Source organism: Schistocerca gregaria, chromosome 3, assembly GCF_023897955.1.
Source record: "Schistocerca gregaria isolate iqSchGreg1 chromosome 3, iqSchGreg1.2, whole genome shotgun sequence".
Taxonomy (NCBI): domain Eukaryota; kingdom Metazoa; phylum Arthropoda; class Insecta; order Orthoptera; family Acrididae; genus Schistocerca; species Schistocerca gregaria.
This window is the reverse complement of record NC_064922.1, coordinates 163,380-175,907: the sequence shown is the minus strand read 5'-3', so window position 1 is coordinate 175,907 and position 12,528 is coordinate 163,380. Positions and strand designations below refer to the sequence as shown.

General features: G+C 50.1%; 2 non-coding genes across 2 annotated transcripts; both read left to right on the top strand.

Annotated features, from left to right (window-relative positions):
- Positions 1-1,752: 1,752 nt before the first annotated feature.
- Trnak-uuu (transfer RNA lysine (anticodon UUU)) lies at positions 1,753-1,825 on the top strand. Its single transcript has one exon. It is a non-coding gene; the product is annotated as a tRNA-Lys (tRNA).
- Positions 1,826-2,162: 337 nt separating this feature from the next.
- On the top strand, positions 2,163-2,234 carry Trnat-agu (transfer RNA threonine (anticodon AGU)). The gene has a single exon. It is a non-coding gene; the product is annotated as a tRNA-Thr (tRNA).
- The last annotated feature ends 10,294 nt before the right edge of the window (positions 2,235-12,528 follow it).

Below are 12,528 nucleotides of genomic sequence, written 5' to 3'. Positions count from 1 at the left end.
ACTCGTTCAGCTTTTGAGTCATATCAAGTATGTGTGTTAATTTTGACGCTGCTAGCTCTGCAGATTGTCATGCAACTCCTTTACCTCTCAGAAATGATTATAAAATAAAAGTGAAGTACGTGACGAGTGTGAGGTTAGGAAAACATTAGGCAGCATAGAGGGATTCTGTATGGGAGCAACCAACCGAAACGAGTACTGTGTGATCTGCTACCCGCAGGTATCCAACGAGTTAGCACGGCTAGCTAAGTCGGTAGAGCATGAAACTCTTAATCACAGGGTCGCGGGTTCGAGCCCTACGCTGGGTGGAATGAAATTTTTTCCGCTGCAGATGTAAATTACCGTTTTTCTGATTAACGTGATGTAATGGAAATAGCAACTTTAAAATTTGCCTACGTCTCCAACAGTCGCAAGAAACTGTATTTGAAGGTGAAGGTGATTTTGTAGACATGTGTGAACGTCATGTTCTGAAGTGCAAGTGGTTTTGTTTGGAGAGAACATCGGCTACGTGTCAGATGTGTAGCCAAGCAGTAATGGGTCGCCATAGGTGCAAATATTAGTTGAAAATATGAAGTGTTGTCAGCTGAAGTCTGATGATTCAGACGACCGTACGGACGAAGTACACAAAATTGCCGCTAGGCCGCGCCTCTTTAGCTCAGTGGTAGAACAATGGTCTAGTAAACCAGGGGTCGTGAGCTCCATTCTCACAGGAGGAAGACGAATTTTCTAAATCAGTTGCGCGTCGTGGCCGTATAGCAAACAGTATCTGTGATGACGAACAATTAGCGACAGGCGTATTATTAAGAATTACTCTCAGATGTGATTAAGGCGAAAGGCGCAGATGAAGCATTTGCCAAAGCGTTACGGCATTAGGTGGGACGAGGCAGTCTGAATTACATTTTATAGATGTACTTCTCACAAATCTCAGAGCCTCTCGCGGTCGTCGTCGTCGTCGTCGTCGTCGTCGTCGCCGCCGCCGCCGCCGTTTCTTCAGAAGTAGCAAATGGCCATCGTAGCAAATGGGGTGAGGGACACCCTGCCTTCGATTCTGAATGCACAGTGTGTGGTCTTGTTTGCCAGTCTATATTTGGTCGGTCTCGTAAGAGGTTGAATGTAACGAATGGGTGTGATAGAGCAAGGGGCAGCGGCTGTGTGGAACGAAAACGCAATTCCTCAGGGGGTGTGAGCGTTTCGAAATGAGTCGTATATAAGTTATACTTGGTCGTCAGTGACGGTGTGGTCTAATAGATAAGGAGTTGGACTTCAAATGCGAAGATTGCACGTTCGAATCGTGTCACGGTCGTGTTTTTCCAGTTCTGAAAAAGAAACATACCGTTTTAATGTAGCAATTGTGCAGTACGAAACCGTCTGAATGTTGCTGTTGACCATTTTCTGCTTGGAGATGGTCTTGAGCTTGAAAAACACACAACAAGACCGGTGTTAACTAGCGAAATGGTCGGCAGAGTGCCGTCACCGCGAGTTTTGACTGGCACTTGCACATCTATAACAACGTCGGAAAGTAACTCGTTCAGCTTTTGAGTCACATCAAGTATGTGTGTTAATTTTGACGCTGCTAGCTCTGCAGATTGTCATGCAACTCCTTTACCTCTCAGAAATGATTATGAAATAAAAGTGAACTACGTGACGAGGGTGACGTTAGGAAAACATTAGGCAGCATGGAGGGATTCTGTATGGGAGCAAACAACCCAAACGAGTACTGTGTGATCTGCTACCCAGCAGGCATCCAACGAGTTAGCACGGCTAGCTCAGTCGGTAGAGCATGCGATTTTTAGTCACAGGGTCGTGGGTTCGAGCCCTACGCTGGGCGATACGGTATTTTTTTCCGCTGCAGTTGTAAATTGCCGTTTTTCTGATTAACGAGATGTAATGGAAATAGCAACTTTAAAATTTGCCTACGTCTCCATCAGTCGCAAGAAACTGTATTTGAAGGTGAAGGTGATTTTGTAGACATGTGTGAAAGTCATGTTCTGAAGTGCAAGTGGTTTTGTTTGGAGAGAACATCGGCTATGTTTCAGATGTGTAGCCAAGCAGTAATGGGTCGCCTTAGCTGCACATATTAGTCGAAAATATGAAGGTTTGTCAGCTGAAGTCTGATGATTCAGACGACCGTACGGACGAAGTACACAAAATTGCCACTAGGCCGCGCCTCTTTAGCTCAGTGGTAGAGCACTGGTCTAGTAAACTAGGGGTCGTGAGTTCCATTCTCACAGGAGGAAGACGAATTTTGGAAATCAGTTGCGCGTCGTGGCCGTATAGCAAACAGTATCTATGATGACGAACAATTACCGACAGGCATATTATTAAGAATTACTCTCAGATGTGATTAAGGCGAATGGCGCAGATAAAGCATTTGCCAAAGCGGTACGGCATAAGGTGGGACGAGGCAGTCTGAATTACATTTTATAGATGTATTTCTCACAAATCTCAGAGCCTCTCGCGGTCGTCGATGTCGTCGTCGTCGTCGTCGTCATCGCCGCCGCCGCCGCAGAAGTAGCAAATGGCCATCGTAGCAAATGCGGCGCGGGACACCCTGCCTTCGATTCCGAATGCACAAAGTGTGTGGTAGCCTATATTTTTTCGGTCTCGTAAGAGGTTGAATGTAACGAATGGGTGGGATAGAGCAAGGGGCAGCGGCTGTGTGGAACGAAAACACAATTCCTCAGGGGGTGTGAGCGTTTCGAGATGAGTCGTATGTAAGTTATACTTGGTCGTCAGTGACGGTGTGGCTTAATAGATAAGGCGTTGGACTTCGGATCCGAAGATTGCAGGTTCGAATCGTGCCACGATCGTGTTTTTCCAGTTCTGAGAAAGCATAAGGTGCGACGAGGCAGTCTGAATTTCATTTTATAGATGTATTTCTCACAAATCTCAGAGCCTCTCGCGGTCGTCGTCGTCGTCGTCGTAATGGAGTGCACAATGGGGCTCGAGATGTGTTTGTTACCTCAGGTGCTGTATGGTTGTCGACAAGGAGTAAAAACGGAGCAATTTGGGACGGCTCTTTCAATTTAAGACGTTAAAAACAGACGGAATTTGCATTTGTAATACCAGAGCATCGAAACTACTTGGAACTTTTATGTATATGAACGTGTCCGCGAATTTGTACTCTGCTCCCTTCAGCGCTACAAACCAACCAACAATCGTGTTCGTGCGCATCAGAGTCGCAAAGAATGGGGAATAGCGCAGTTTGGTCGTGCATGGGGCGTAGCGTTCGCTTCGCATGTGAAAGGTCCAGGGTTCAAGCCGCGGCGCCTCCATTTTTTGTGGTCAGTGCATGGTAAGTGTTGGTCGCGGCAAACCTAAAGGCACGCAAGATGTTGCAAAGCCAGCGTCACAGACTGATATGATGTTAAAAACAGACGGAATTTGCATTTGTAATACCAGAGCATCGAAACTACTTGGAACTTTTGTGTATATGAACGTGTCCGCGCCTTTGTACTCTGCTCCCTTCACCGCTACAAACCAACCAACCATCGTGTCCGTGCGATATCAGAGGCGGAAAGAATGGGGAATAGCGCATTTTTTTCGTGCATGGTGCGTAGCTCAGTTTGTAGAGCGTTCGCTTCCCATGTGAAAGGTCCAGGGTTGAAGCCGCGGCGCCTACATTTTTGTGGTCAGTGCATGGTAAGTGTTGGTCGCGGCGAACCTAAGGGCACGCAAGATGTTGCAAAGCCAGCGTCACAGACTGATATGACGTATACTGACGTAAGGAGAGCAAGATGTAAGTGTGGGGACCGGCTGTTATCGAGGATTCATCGAGTGCATATCTGTCTTAGGTATCACGGCTTAACCTCATTGAAGTCTAGAGGGTAGACAACACGTTCGTCTTACTCAGAGCGGTGTCTGAACTCTATTTTCGACGTTATACGTGCCACTTTCATTGTGGCCAACTACAATTCGATACAGAATGCACGAAACCTGAAAGACACCCTAACGGATACATAGAGAGTAGTGTTTGTCTGCTGAATAATGGGAGTGCAAGGGTCTGCGTCGTCTATATGGCTGTATGTAGCACCATTAGTCTATGGGGTAGCGGGCGTAGCTCAGATGGTAGAGCGCTCGCTTAGTATGTGAGAGGTACTGGGATCAATACGCAGTGCCTCCAGAATTTTTAACACACCTACATGCGCACCTTGCCATGCAAGTGGAATAATTCACAGCCAGCAGATGTGTCTAGGAAGATACAAGCGAATGATTAGCATCCACTATTGGCATGCGTGCTACACTTAATTTAGAAACAGTACAAGTGTTCCCGTAAGATTCTCAAGCCTATGTCGGAAAGATCTGCCTTGCGCCGAGTTCACGTAAATCCCACTGCACATTCCTATTCTTTGCGTGCAGTCGGCTGCTACTGGTGTTGCTAGTTGTGACTGCTGATAACAGATGCCGTAGCAATCACTTCATGGAGTGAGTTGTATGTTTTGCGATAGTCTGTCTCTGACAAGCAAGCACAGGTGACATAGGTGCGAACACAGGAAGCTTGCAGACCCTCGCTGCCTGCAGACACCGAGCAGCCACACTAGGAGGGTGGCCTAAGCCGTAGGCGAAATGTGCTCATTCGCTTTGGCGCGACGTCGAACTAGAAATAATGCTGTCACTAGCGTGAGCGTTGCGTGAGCGTCGTGGAAAGTCGGAAAAGTCGGCTGCGTGGGTGAGTGCCAAGTTTGGGGAGCGTTTCGTAGTATGCGCAGTGCAATGGAGACGCGGAAACTTGTTGTGGCCCAGTGTTTTGCAGTTGAACGACAAGATTGGTACACAGTAGTAAAGAGCGAGGCACTGAGTTTTCATGAATAATGGAGTGCGCAATGGGGCTCGAGATGTGTTTGTTACCTCAGGTGCTGTATGATTGTCGACAAGGAGTGAAAACGGAGCAATTTGTGACGGCTCTTTCAATTTAAGACGTTAAAAACAGACGGAATTTGCATTTGTAATACCAGAGCATCGAAACTACTTGGAACTTTTGTGTATATGAACGTGTCCGCGCCTTTGTACTCTGCTCCCTTCACCGCTACAAACCAACCAACCATCGTGTCCGTGCGCATCAGAGTCGCAAAGAATGGGGAATAGCGCAGTTTGGTCGTGCATGGGGCGTAGCTCAGTTGGCAAGTCGGCCTTTGGCTGTGGAGCGGTGCGGTACGTCCCGGCCGCTCCGTGTCGCGTTTCCGGGTGTGTTGTCGTTTACCGCGCCGCCGCGCTAGTGTTACGTATTGCCGTCACGTTCCTGACACACAATGGCTCTTTCGTATCGGAAAGCCACGATCAAGCTGCAGTTCGACACTACGTACTCTAGACCCAAGGCCCACGAAGTAGAGCGTTTTTTACGCGATGTGATACATGTTGATCCTAACGAGCTGTTAGGTATCCACTTATCTATTGTCTCCAGCGTCGTATATCTTAAGTTCACTGACGACGAAGTATGTGACAAACTTTTCAAACGCTCGACGCCAGGTTATCGGTTCTGCCACTCAGACGGAAACGTGGGTGTGGTGACGCTTGAACGTGCTGGATTGGGAATCCAAAATGTGCGCGTGTTTGAGCTACCTTTTGAAGTTCCAGCGGGTTTGGTCACCCTTGCTCTTTGACCCTATGGAACAGTTCTCGGCCACACGGCCGAAAAATGGAAGACCTTCGACACCTACCCAGTCCTTAACGGGGTGCGACAAGTCCGTATTGACCTGCATCGCCATATTCCTTCGTATCTCACGATCGCTGGTTGCAGGGCAATAATTATTTACGACGGTCAGCCGAGAACCTGCTCCGGTTGTGGCCAGACGGGACACATGCGTACCGAATGCCTGCAACGCCGTCTCGTGCAGACACCCTCGACCGACCAGATTCGTCCGTCGACACCGACCTCTCTGCCGATTACGTATGTTGCGGCGGCGAGACGGGAGACGCCAGCTTTATATGACGACCCCACTGTATTGGTGCGAGCTTTGGAGGACCCTGCAGTAGCTTCCACGGAGCCCCAAGCGTCTTTCAGTGCTGATGCTACTGATGTCCTTTCGTCGGACACCGGCGCACCGTCACAACGGCTCGCCGACGGTGCGATGGAAGTTGAAGCACAGGATGCAGCGTCCTCCCCTTGCCCTACGTCGGAAACAGAGGCGCGGCAGCGTAAGCAGAAATCACCCAAGCGTCATAAGAAGCGGCGCAAGACAACCGACGACGTAGAACAGCCCGAGGCGACACCGCTGGATGACGAGGTGCCTCAACCGCTCCACAGCGCCGACCCAGGCGACCCTACCGTCTCACACGGTTCGACGTCTTCTCCCACTACCGCTGGGTCTGGACCACATGGGGATGCGGGAGATCACCGCAGCTCCGACACCGGGGATGCACCCTTGCCTCCGTCTGCCTCTCGAGATCCAGTGGTGTCAACGACCCTGGGCGACTGGGCGCAGGAGATGGAGTTGCAGGATGCGTTTCAGGACCAAGACGATGCACCGATGCCGATGGCAGCGTCTACGCGGCCGGCGACAGACGCCTAAGGCGGCATGAGCACCTCTCGTCGCTGCCTAGCACTTCGCAAGACCGGCGCTCCACGTCACGACTACTGCCCTTCTGTCATACCATGGTCACCTCCCGAGACTTGATGGACCAGGCATACCGCCTCGCCACGATCAACGTCAATGGCATTACATCTGATGTCAAGACCCGTATGCTGAAGGATACGTTACGCGCTGCGGATCTGGACGTTGTTTTCCTTCAAGAAGTCCGATCAGGACTCTGTCTCGATGCCTACGGATATGACGCCTACACTATGCCTGCAGATGTGGGCGGCGGAGGTACGGCGATTCTACTGCGGGAAGGGATAATGGCCACTGATGTCTCCTATTTACCGTCGGCCCGGGGGGTCGCACTCACGATTGGTACAGTACGTCTGGTGAACTTATATGCTCCTTCAGGCACCGGCAAAAGGAGAGAACGGCGCACCTTTTTTGCCGAAGATATAGCCCCGCTCTTCCAGGGCAATACCGACCACTTGGTAGTAGGCGGCGATTTTAATTGTGTGCTCCGCCCATCCGACCAGGAGCCACACTATACCACCTGCCCGGCACTCCAGGCACTTGTACAGGACTTGGCCTTGTTGGACACCTGGATCATCCAACACACCTACTTTACTAGTCACTCCGCGAGCCGTTTGGATCGAGTCTACGTCACCCGCGGCCTACGATCGGCCGTTGTCGACGCTGAGATGTGGCCGGCAGCGTTCACGGATCACCTTGCATATGTGTGTACTCTCACCCTTCCCCGCCAGCGCGTCCGCCGAAGTAGGGGTCCGTGGCGCCTCAATGTGGCCCTTCTTGATGAGATAAATTGCAGACGCGCAGTCGAGTCCACATGGAGCAATTGCCACCGGCGTTTACCCGCCTACCGTTCTGTACTTCAATGGTGGTTACAGTGTGCAAAACCCGCACTGTGCTGAACATTAGTCAGCTATGGACGCGACCGAGCGCGCTGGTATACTGCGACTACTGATTTCTACTATACTGCTCTCCGCGAACTGGCTGTACAACCGCCGTTGCCAGAGCGACAATCAGCAGTACAACGCGTCAAGGCACAATTGCTTCGTATCAACGCCGTACGTCTTGCGGGTGTGCGGGTGCGAGCGAGGACGACTGATGATGTTCGTGGTGAACGACCTTCCCTCCACCATATCATTCAAGAACGCAGAAGACGCAAGAGGCATCTCATTACCGAGGTTGAGACGGAGGATGGGCGACGCGTTGACGCACAAATGGATATCGTCCGAGCGGTCACACAGTCATATAAACTTCTTTACGAGAGGGAGTCCCACATGAATGTAGGGGTCAGGGAAGTCCTATCTGACCTACCAGTCTCTCGGAACCTACAAGATGATGCTACGCTCTTGTCGGCGGTGACTTTAGAAGAACTGCGAGAGGCTCTGTTGCGTGGCTCTCCCAACAAAACGCCTTGCCCTGACGGCCTCCCTCTTGAATTTTACAAGCGGTTCTTTGATCTCATGGGCCCAATGTGGGTCAGGATATACAGTGAACTCCTGGACGCCGATTTTCAGGTACCATCTGACTTTACTGAGGGTCTCTTGATCCCTGTGCCCAAACCCGGCGGAGGCCGTCGCCCTCTTGATTTTCGCCCGTTGACAATGCTAAACACTGACTATAAGCTGTTGACACGCATGCTCCGTGAGAGGCTCAAACCTACGGTAATGGCGGCCATTCACACTGACCAAACTTGCCTCAGGGGCGACACTAATGTGTTTACGACTTTAAGCACCTATAGAGACGTGGTGGCGCTCATGCAAACTTGCCGCCTCCAAGGCGCTCTTGTTGCGCTGGACTTCGACCATGTTTTCGACCGCGTTAACAATGGTTTCCTGCGTGCTGTTATGGAACACATCGGTGTCCCGCGTCTGACGACGTCTGTTGTGCTTCGATTGATCCATGGGGCTGTCACGAGGATTATGATCAACGGCTGTCGGTCCGCCCCCGTCCGTGTCAACAGGTCCGTCCGGCAGGGTTGTCCTCTTTCTGCCATGCTCTTCGCCGTTGCCCTCGAACCAGCTCTTCACAGACTACGGCGACGCTTAGAGGGACTTACCCTCCGTTCTGTAACCTTTCGATGTGGTGTATACGCCGACGATGTGATGTTCTTAGCACGGTCTGGTGACGAAATACACACGGCGTTTTCCTGGCTCCACCAGTATGGGGCGGTGGCAGGCAGTGTGCTCAACCTTCGGAAATCACGCTACATGGAGGTAGGACGAGGAATGCCTGCAGGTCTGGCCGTACCTCTGACAAAGGTCCCGATGCTCAAGTGTTTAGGGATATCACTCCATCGGCAAATACAACGCACGGCGGCCTTTACGTATCGTATGGTCTTACGACGACTCCGTTTAGAGGCTCGTCTCAATAAATTCAGATCATTGAACATTTTGCAACGCGCCCAATACGTCAATGTGTACATGGCTTCTCACCTTAACCATTACGCCCATGTACTGCCGATAACGGACACGATGGCTTCCAGGATACAGGCAGTGTTTGGACACGTGGTGAACGATGGTGCTGTATTCAAGATCCGTTTTGTTACGCTTACTTTACCCTTCGACAAAGGCGGTGTTGGACTCACTCACGTCAAGCACAGAGCGCTGGCACTGTATCTCCGTTCCAAGAGGCGACTCTGGCTTTCACCAACAGCCAGTCTCCCTGGCCTACTGATTGAAGAAGTGGTCCCACGTACGCTGTACCCACCGGTACCAGTTGGACATTTATCGCCCTCGCTGTCACATATTAGAACGTTTTTCATAGAGCATAGCTATGTGTTGCGGGTTATATCGGAGACCCGGAATCCGACAGCGAAGACTTATTATAGTGCTCTCCAGCACTGGACTCCAGATAACGACATTGTACGGCGCCACCCTACGGTCGACTGGCCGCGGGTATGGCGAGCCATCCACGCGCCGTTCCTGTCTACTTTCGTGCGGTCGACGTGGTATGTGGTCGTTAACGAGAAACTTCCAACCCGACAACGGCTGCATGCCATTCACCTAATTGACGACCCTGTGTGCCCCCGTTGCACGACGTTAGACACGGACGAACATAGACTGAACTGTGGCCGCGCGCGTGAATGCTGGAAACTGATCCGCCAGATCCTGGCTTTCCTGCTCCGCCGCCCCTACGTTTCGATTTTACCCCAAGAACTCTTTCATCGTGACGCTGTCTATTTCCCTATGACCTGGATGAATGCGGTTAATTGGGTACGAGGAATGGCGATACACTACATATATCGCGATGGAGACAAAGACGTCCTCGATTTATGGTACTATATGATCGACGAGTTTCTGGTCTTAACGAACAGACAGGATTACCGGAACCTTTTTGCGAACTATTTGGGTTCGTCATTCATGGACCCACCATCCAGCTGGGGTGTGCAGGGTGTGAGAAGACATTAACTTGTAGATGTGATCTTTCCACGATTCCCCTATGGTAACAGAAACAGTCTCTGACTGTGTGCAGCGGCCCCGGGCGCTCCAACGATTGGTGGCTGGTGATGTCCAATGTAATGACGACCGCCCGTTCCTGGCCGCCCGCCTAGCAATGTTACCGCGGCGAGCAAGATGGCCCTTTTTAGTTCACTTTATTGGCAACTTTTTGCGCATGGCTGCCTTGTTTTTTTATGCATTCTCAAAAAAAAAAGTGGTCATCAAATCCGTCTAACACGCGGTAGGTCCCCGGTTCGATCCCGGGCGGAAATAATTTTTTTTCTTTTTCTTCCAAATTCATCATCTTATATCCAATTCTCTGATTTGCTGCATTGAGAATGATGATTGCGTCATATAATCAAAGATCGTAAAGACATATATTCATGTTTCAGGCAAAGTCTTCTTTTTTTTCTTCAGAGGTTTTGTATGTTTCAAATTAGTCTTTGTTTTTCCAAGGATTTTTGTTTGTTAGTTTTACCGGACTTGTGTTTGGGTAGTGTAAGTAGTAAAAAAAAAATTTAAAAAAATAAGATAAAAAAAAGGTTAGAAGAAGGAGCTGATAAATGTGAGGTCCTTGGTTCGAGACTTCCCTCGAGTAAAAATTTTACTTTCTTTATTTTCCCTAAGTTAAAAAAAAAAAGTTGGTAGAGCGTTCGCTTCGCATGTGAAAGGTCCAGGGTTCAAGCCGCAGCGCCTCCATTTTTTGTGGTCAGTGCATGGTAAGTGTTGGTCGCGGCAAACCTAAAGGCACGCAAGATGTTGCAAAGCCAGCGTCACAGACTGATATGATGTTAAAAACAGACGGAATTTGCATTTGTAATACCAGAGCATCGAAACTACTTGGAACTTTTGTGTATATGAACGTGTCCGCGCCTTTGTACTCTGCTCCCTTCACCGCTACAAACCAACCAACCATCGTGTCCGTGCGCATCAGAGTCGCAAAGAATGGGGAATAGCGCAGTTTGGTCGTGCATGGGGCGTAACTCAGTTGGTAGAGCGTTCGCTTCGCATGTGAAAGGTCCAGGGTTCAAGCCGCGGCGCCTCCATTTTTTGTGGTCAGTGCATGGTAAGTGTTGGTCGCGGCGAACCTAAGGGCACGCAAGATGTTGCAAAGCCAGCGTCACAGACTGATATGATGTATACTGACGTAAGGAGAGCAAGATGTAAGTGTGGGGACCGGCTGTTATCGAGGTGTCATCGAGTGCAGATCTGTCTTAGGTATCACGGCTTAACCTCATTGAAGTCTAGAGGGTGGACAACCCGTTCCTCTTACTCAGAGCGGTGTCCGAACACTATTTTCGACGTTATACGTGCCAATTTCATTGTGGCCAACTACGATTCGATACAGAATGCACGAAACCTGAAAGACACCCTAACGGATACATAGAAAGCAGTGTTTGTCTGCTGAATAATGGGAGTGCAAGGGTCTGTGTCGTCTATATGGCTGTATGTAGCACCATTAGTGTTTCGGGGGGGGGGGGGGGGCGGGCGTATCTCAGATGGTAGAGCGCTCGCTTAGTATGCGAGAGGTACTGGGATCAATACCCAGTGCCTCCAGAATTTTAGCACACCTACATACGCACCTTGCCATGCAAGTGGAATAATTCACAGCCAGCAGATGTGTCTAGGAAGATACAAGCGAATGATTAGCATCCACAATTGGCAAGGGTGCTGTTATTAGTGCGCGGGAAGCACCCTCCTCCCACGCCTACACTTAATTTAGAAACAGTACAAGTGTTCCCGTAAGATTCTCAAGCCTATGTCGTAAAGATCTGCCTTGCGCCGAGTTCACGTAAATCCCACTGCACATTCCTATTCTTTGCGTGCAGTCGGCTGCTACTGGTGTTGCTAGTTGTGACTGCTGATAACAGATGCCGTAGCAATCAATTCATGGAGTGAGTTGTATGTTTTGCGATAGTCTGTCTCTGACAAGCAAGCACAGGTGACATAGGTGCAAACACAGGAAGCTTGCAGACCCTCGCTGCCTGCAGACACCGAGCAGCCATACTAGGAGGACGGCCTAAGCCGTAGGCGAAATGTGCTCATTCGCTTTGGCGCGACGTCGAACTATAAATAATGCTGTCACTAGCGTGAGCGTTGCGTGAGCGTCGTGGAAAGTCGGAAACGCCGGCTGCGTGTGTGAGTGCCAAGTTTGGGGAGCGTTTCGTAGTATGCGCAGTGCCATGGAGATGCGGAAACTTGTTGTGGCCCAGTGTTTTGCAGTTGGACGACAAGCTTGGTACACAGTAGTAAAGAGCGAGGCACTGAGTTGGCATGAATAATGGAATGCAAAATGGGGCTCGAGATGTGTTTGTTACCTCAGGTGCTGTATGATTGTCGACAAGGAGTGAAAACGGAGCAATTTGTGACGGCACTTTCAATTTAAGACGTTAAAAACAGACGGAATTTGCATTTGTAATACCAGAGCATCGAAACTACTTGGAACTTTTGTGTATATGAACGTGTCCGCGCCTTTGTACTCTGCTCCCTTCACCGCTACAAACCAACCAACCACCGTGTCCGTGCGCATCAGAGTCGCAAAGTATGGG